We start from the raw sequence: 7,937 nt of genomic DNA, 5'->3' as shown, positions 1-7,937 counted from the left end.
TTCGATAAGCCTTAGGATTCCCTTCTGTTTGTTCTGTGGTATGTTGTAGGTATATCCATGTTAGTTGATAATATACAAAATTGATAATGTTGTGGTATAAATGCGTAAAAACCATCGTGCAGTATATTATATTATACCATAATAATATTCCTTTTTCTAATATATAGGAAAATGTATTATTATACATGCAGGCGTCGTCTCCGCCTATGGGGGGGGGGGGATCTGACCCCCACATCTCCCCTTGTATACGCCCCTGATTTGGTAACCCCGTCATAAATATAATCATAGCCTGTTTTTTCGTTTGGTTTTTCACTACAGTTTCCTCAGCTTTGTTCAACCCTACGGTACTGGCTGCACATAATTTGTAATATAATTCCTCGATTCTATTCGCGAATTTCGCTACGCTTTCCCCTTCTGCCATACGTGCCGTATTTAAACCTATTGATAAAGCCCTTTCTGAAATTTAAGGTTTTAAATGGTTTGTAGAACTGTTTAAATCTTGTAAGTTGTCTATAATCCACGTATCAAAATGAATGAAATTATGTAAATTATGAACATGTTAAAAATTAAAAAAATATGTTTATTTTTTTGATATGTGAAGAAACATGTAAATAAAGGTTATGTGCCCCACAGCTCTGTGCCTCAGTGGAAATGTTTGTTTCAATGTAATCCAATGAAAACTCTTAGACAATTAAGTCCCGGTCAGTTTGGGTTGTGGAAAAATATAGCACCGGTTGCTATAAAAACATTGAAGACAAGTAAATTTAATAATTTAACAATTAAAACAACAATTTGACATTTAAATTTAATTTTAGCTGAAATACAAATTATGAAAATGCTCAGACATACCAAATGAATTCAATTATACGCTGTTTTTAATATGGAAGAGCCAATTTATATTATTACTGAACTTATGAAAAAGATAATTACCAGCAAGTATAGCCAATCTATAATTATTTGAACGGCATGATTTTAGGTTATAATATTTTACGTAATATTGGCATTCGTGTTAATGTCGATTGCGGGATAACGACTGGAGGGGGATAATATGCCGTCAAATTTCTACTATAATAATTATACTATGACTTTTTCGTTGGACTTCTATAAGGATTAAGGTTGGTGAAATTAAATAAATAAAAACATCACAATTCCCTTTAAATAATTAATTAATCGTAGATATTATACTATATTAATCTTTTTGTGAGGTTAAGTGTTTGCCATAATTATTTATTGTTACTTTTTACTACTTCATTAATTATACAACATATTTCATAAAACATTGAACTTTTAAATGCGTATAAAAACAAATTGAAAAATTCACGTGGGCGCTAAACTACATTATTTTATCCCGATTTTAATAATTAATCGTAGATATTATACTCTTTTAATCTTTTTGGGAACAAATGCACTTTACCACGCCTCTCACGAATTTCGAAATTTTTTTTTTTTAAAGACATGTTTTTCAATGCTGATTTCGAAACTGTTTGAATTTTTGTACGGAAACCATTATTTTGGAAGTTATAGCCTTCCAAAGTTTGCGATTTAACGTTTATACGCATGCGCGCAACATTACTATAATCCCGCGCGGAGGAATATTTTTGTTATTTTTTTGTACTTACGTATTCTAACCTGTTTAAAACGATGGCGCAATAATAATTTATCCCCAGATTTGCTATGAAACACCTCCTCAAGTGGGTCACAGTGTTAAGAAAATTGTATTTTTGTTACACCGAGTCACCGAGCGGGGTCACTCGCTCGGACAATTAAAAACGAAAATATTTCCCGATTTGTTATGCAACACCTCCCCAAGTGGGTCACAGGGTTAAGAAAATTGGATTTTTGTTGCACCGAGTCACCGAGCGGGGTCACTCGCTCGCTGCGCTCGCTCGGACAATTAAAAACGAAAATATCCCCCAATTTGTTATGCAACACCTCCCCAAGTGGGTCACACAAACTAATTTTATTATTAAAAGTAATTGTGTGTACTAATATTTGTAAGTCCAAAATTAAATGATTGTGCCATAAGTAACAGCAACAACCGAGATCATCCACAGAATGCTAATATGCCTCCGGTCGCCTGGCTGGATGGCCAGTTGAAGTATAATAAGTGTATAGTGGCTCCATTCGCCAAACTTACTCGAGTATTCGAGTACCTCCGCGCTGCATTAAAGTAGTGTTGCACGCATGCGTATAAACGTAAAATCGCAAACTTTGGAAGACTATAACTTTCAAAATAATGGTTTCCGCACAAAAATTCAAACAGTTTCGAAATCAGCGTTGATAAACACGTCTTTTAAAAAAAGACATTTTGAAATTCGTGAGGGGCGTGGTAAAGTGCATTTTAGCCTCTTTTTGTGAGGTGAAGTGTTTGCCATAATTATTTATTGTTACTTTTTACTACTTCGTCAATCATTGTACTTATACAGTTATGTTATACCTACTTGAATTGTAATTAGAAACCTTTGTTTTATTTCAGAATGCATTTCAGAAAAATCTGTGCTTTGGTGTTGCGGGAGTTTGTCTTCCGCAACCCAAATAGTGACCCCGAAGAGGTGACAAAACCTGAATTTAAAGCCTGGTGCAATGCCATTAAATCAAAAAATGACATTGCCCAGGCTATAATTAGAAATGTGTGTGGCCAAGAACTACTCTCTGACCACCACGGTTCCAAGACCGTGGGGTGGTGGTTGGCCCACCCTGAAACCCTGGCCGATGTAAGTTTTCCTTCTTCTTAAATATTTATGATAATACTTATTCAGCAACACCATATTATATCTCCGATCTCCCCCCTATTAAACATTTTTGAATTCTGACATTAGTGCCTAACCGAATTTTTTAACACATTTTTTCTATTTTTTTAGGTGATATTCCGCGGGAAGCCAAGGAATAAACAGCTTGACCATAGGAAGCAATACCCTCCTTATAGTCTGCAGAGACAAGGATGGGTCATGGGGTCAAAATCTGAACCTTTTGACCCATCACCTGTCACTCTGCAGGCTATAATGGGGGTTATGGCTGACTATGGTCAGCCTGTTTAATGTTTATCCCAACAGTTTGTTCGTCCCTGAACCGGAGGAAAAGAGACCTCGAAGGGTTCCCTTACCTCCGGTTGAGGGCGTACAACTGTTTGGGGAAGAGGCTTCCCTTGAGTCACCGGCACCTTCCCCACCCGGGTCATTCCCCCTCCCCTACCCCTATGTCACCGGCAAATCAACCCTCCTCACCCCCCCACTTCATCAAAGCTCGGCACAAGGCAACCATTTAACCCCTCTGCCAACCCCTCCACATGTTCAAATACTTCCTCCCCACCCCCTCCCACAATCTCATCTGCAACAACATTTACCAATGGTCAGTTGGTAAATGTTGTGCAGAAGAGATTCCCTTATCTGGCGGCAATAGTCGTACATACTGATGGCGATACTATCACTGTTGAGTACCCTGGTAAAAAAAGGAACTCACAGGAGATAGTACCGCTGTCATGTGTACGACTATTTGAGCCCCAGATAAAGGGTAATGGTGTGGTTCTGCTTAAGAAACGGCAAAATAAAAGTGAAATCAAGAATGACAAGGAGATGGTAAAGCGTTATGAAACCAGGGCCTTGTCATTCTTGAATTCAAAAAAAACAAACAGAACCACATTATATATAGCCACTTATATATACTTATATATATACTTATATATAAGTGGCTGACAGCATATTTTTAGTCACCGAAAACTCCTATTATGGCCTATCTGTATATTTTAAAATCAATGTCCTGACCCACCTCCCTTCATTTTTAAATTTATTACCACCACCCCACCCAACACCTACTACCGAACTGTGCAGAAAGAAAAACCCATAATCTTTTTTTATCAATTATCTTCTTCAGCCAATTTCCGAACATCGTTCCTGCCAGCAACAGCGTTGAAGTCATCATCAATATGCGTAATATATATATATAAAAACCATTCCCCCCAAAAATGTTGTGCAGGGGTTTCCTCTATTTCTTTCTTTGCTCTCCCGTACTTACCGTCCTTAGCGATATGCCGGACGGTAACCCAACGGTTGGTGAGGTGACTTAATAAAATATCAATATTCCGCCGAACCTCGTGGGCCGATCCGAAGGATTCGCTGATTCCCCATATTATCCGAATTCCGATAGTTGCCATGTGCCTCTTTGTTATTATACCTAAACTTAGGTGCCAAATTTATTATATACATAAACCATGTGCCTCCTTTTTATTATACCTAAACTTAGGTGCCAAATTTATTATATACATAAACCGTATGCCAAATATTATATTATACCAACCTATTGTAATTCTGTGTGCGAGAGCCACTAACCTTTTTATATTTAACTATTACAGATATGTAAAATATATTCCCATCATTACCCTAAAACCTCATGTTTTATGATTTATTAATGTTATACTATTTTTTGTTTGTTTCCCCCTTTTAAATAAATCTGTGGAATTCATTTTCCCTGCGTGTACCAAAGCCTGCAAGTTCTACCGACTTAGCCTTCGGGCTAACACGCGGTGCGGCTTGCAAGTCACGACTTAAGTGTTCCCCTTGAGTCGTGGGTGGTTTATAGGGACTCAAAAACCTATATCCTCACATATGGAGGATATATTGTTGATTTTAAGAATTTTTGTGGGAGGGGGATCAGTATTATTGAGTTGAGGAAGAGAAATATTGATTGGACTATTGCTGGGGGGTAAATTAGAATGGAAGGTTTGTTGTAAGGGAGCAAGTGTTTGGGAGGAGATTCTATGGGAGAGCTGCTCGTACATGAGACGTAGGTCATCATGCCGTTTTTCGAGACTTTGGATTTTTTCATTAAAGGCGTCAGTTAGATTTTTTAAATAGATGGAAACGGGATGAAGGGGGTCAAGGAGTAGGTCAAGAGAGTGAGGGGAATATTGGGACATACTGGGGGCAGATATATGATTGTTTTAGTTTAAATAATTTGAATAATAATATTGAAGATTCCTTACACAGGGGATACAGTTTTTAATTTAATTTGATTTTTTAATAATATAGAATATGGTAAATGATAATGTTTTGGAACTCAACAGTTCAATATAATGATAATATTTTTAAAGAATATAGTAAGAATCAAATTTAAATAATAATGATAATTTGTTTTCACAGTAGTTGCACTGGATAAACTGGGGATAATAAATAATAATTATTATTTAAATTTGATTCTTACTATATTCTTTACTATATTCTTTTTTTTATCATGTAAATTATTCCTTAGCTATGAAAGTTGAAAATTTTATCAATTTTTAACTACAAAATAATTTTAAAATTTAAAATTTGATAACATTTGTCAAAATTTGAACTTTGAATGCTAATAAAAAAAAATCGTGCCTATGTATTTTTAATATTTTTCAACTACTATTGTTATAATATATCAGGAGTCTTATATTAAATTTTTACGTTTTTGGGCCAACAAATAAAATTTTATTGATATTTATAGAAAAAAAAACTAAAATAATGGAAATATTAAATTGTCCATAAATAGCTCAAAAAGAGTCGAAATATTTCCAAAATTTTATGATATATAGAAAATGAAAATATAAACACTCAGTCAAATTTATAATCCTTGTTAAATAAGAATACTGTGCCGACGTCGTTATGCTTCAACGTTATAACAACATTATAGGTATTATATTATACTATTTATCGTTTAAAGACAATGCAATATCGGTTTTCATCGTAGCTTTCAATACAAAATCTGGATTGTTATAAAAAAATAGTCGACCAAATACAATTTTTTTAGAAATTTCATAATTTTTACGGGATAATTAGTTCTTACGGGATAAGTGATAAAACGTCAATCGATTTTTTTATAATTATTCAAAGTAGCAGACCACAGAGAGGAGAAAATTTCCCGTCAACTGAAACAATTTTCAGCTCAATCTGGCGAATATCGAACATTTTATAAGCAACGGCGTACGCGTATGTACGATTCTACGATGTAGTCCTGCATGTGCCCCTCCTCTGAATCCGCCACTGCTGCTGAGTGCCGATATAATTTTGGCCCCTCCAGAAAAATGTTCCCAGTTGCGCCTATGGTTACCTTCAAAAGGGATTCACAAACAAATGTGTTTATTTGAACCCTCCATTACACCACTGCCTATAAATATTATATAATTATATTATAATTGAGTTCCGCGAAGAACTAAAAATAACTATGACGGAGGAAGAAGTGCCTTGGCCCCCAGGCAGGGGAGCTTTTCTTACCACAAAAATAACGTACGAAGCACTTAGAAAATTCAGCAAGCAAAGCCTACAAAATAGAACGGATAGGTAGGACCTATAGAGGTCAGGACGCAGCCACACCTGGCGGTGTAGTGCATAGTCTCGGGGTGTCCCGAATGAGCACGCACGGTGTAAGCGGCACAAGCGGTGGGGCACGCTCGAGCGCGTCCTGACCAGGGGCGTGCTCATGCGCCAAGGGCGAGGAGTTTCGGCCCTGTTGCTGGGGCCGTCCGAAATTCAGCATCAGTATTCCCTGCTTGTCGTAAAAGGCGACTGAAAGGGAGTCTGGCCAGTCGGGGCCGGCGCCTGGGGCGCGGACACACCGAAACCTCCGGGGACTAGGGTGTTGGAGGTTCTGACCGCGACCTCGAGAAGAGCGGGTCGATCACTTCGGTGATGCCTCCGGGAGGCGTGGTATAGGCTACCGAGCCGCAAACTCGGGGGTCGCGGCCACCGCGCCGGCGGCGAGCGCCGCAGGTTAGGGCCCTCCACGAGCCCGTGGTACACGACCCGAATCATGGTAGGATCACAGCCGAGGCTCTTAGCCGACGAAGCTCGGTCCGTCCATCTCACCATTGATGTGCCTTCCTAACGGGGGCGAGAATGGTACTTCGAGATGTGGGGGAGCCCCACGGCGCCGAGCAATTGGCGACGCGCCCTCACACGACGGCCCGTCCCGACCTCGGTCATGGCGTGGTCGGCGGCGGTTTGGTTTCGGAGTGGCAGTTAGCGGGAGCTAACCTTGTGGTTAAAAGACAAAGCTCGGTCTAGGGGAAAGTTGCCGAGTGAGAAACCTCCTTAGCGCCCACCCAGCCTACCGGTGGGGCTATATGCACCGGAGGTTGCTCGTGACCAAAAAACGAGAAGCGAGGAGGATAGCCTTGCGATCCCACCTGGATGGCGAAAGGCACGTGAACGCCTCAGCCAACGGTACGGGCGCTATCTCTCCTGACTTCGGCGGGAACGGGTGTGCGCCTGGTGCTCGTGTGTCCATAGACGACGCGCGGCCGGCGTACTGTGTGGGTCAAACCACCTTACGCCGTCCGTGAACCTCCGCGGCTCTCGACTAGCGCACAGTGCTAATGTGAGGTCCGCGGTTGTAGCCGCAAGGCACTAAACCCAGGAGTCTTCTTGCCTATAAATAAAGTTAACAGTACACACCCATATACTCTTTACCCAGAAAAATAGACTCAGGATTGGGAAATCTTAAATAAAATAGTCTAGTCAAAACAATGTGTTTAATTTCTTTGGAACCCACATATTTACTAATAAACTACAAGGAATTTAAATTTAAATTTAATAGTTTATATTCTAGGTAGATAACTATTTACTATTACACATATAGGTATACACATATTAAATAATATTTCAAAACATTTTCTACTTATATTTATTGATTTATTATAATAATTAGGCTCGTTATTACAATTTCTGGGTGGGTTTGAAGGTGAACTGGATAATATTATGTTCATTCATAGTTCAACCATGAGGCGTGAACACGACGAAAAATGGACTTTACTAATAGTGAAGTTTTAGAAATACTATCTAACATCCACCCCATAGATGAAGGTGAAAAAGCGGAGTATATTATTGATATGCCCGGTAAACTATTGGGCATAACCAGACACTGGATTGAGTCGGGACGCCGTGTGATGGTTAATGTTGAAGGTATGTAACCATCTTTAT

Source organism: Metopolophium dirhodum, chromosome 1 (genome assembly GCF_019925205.1).
Source record: "Metopolophium dirhodum isolate CAU chromosome 1, ASM1992520v1, whole genome shotgun sequence".
NCBI classification, from domain to species: domain Eukaryota; kingdom Metazoa; phylum Arthropoda; class Insecta; order Hemiptera; family Aphididae; genus Metopolophium; species Metopolophium dirhodum.
This window is presented reverse-complemented; position numbering follows the sequence as displayed.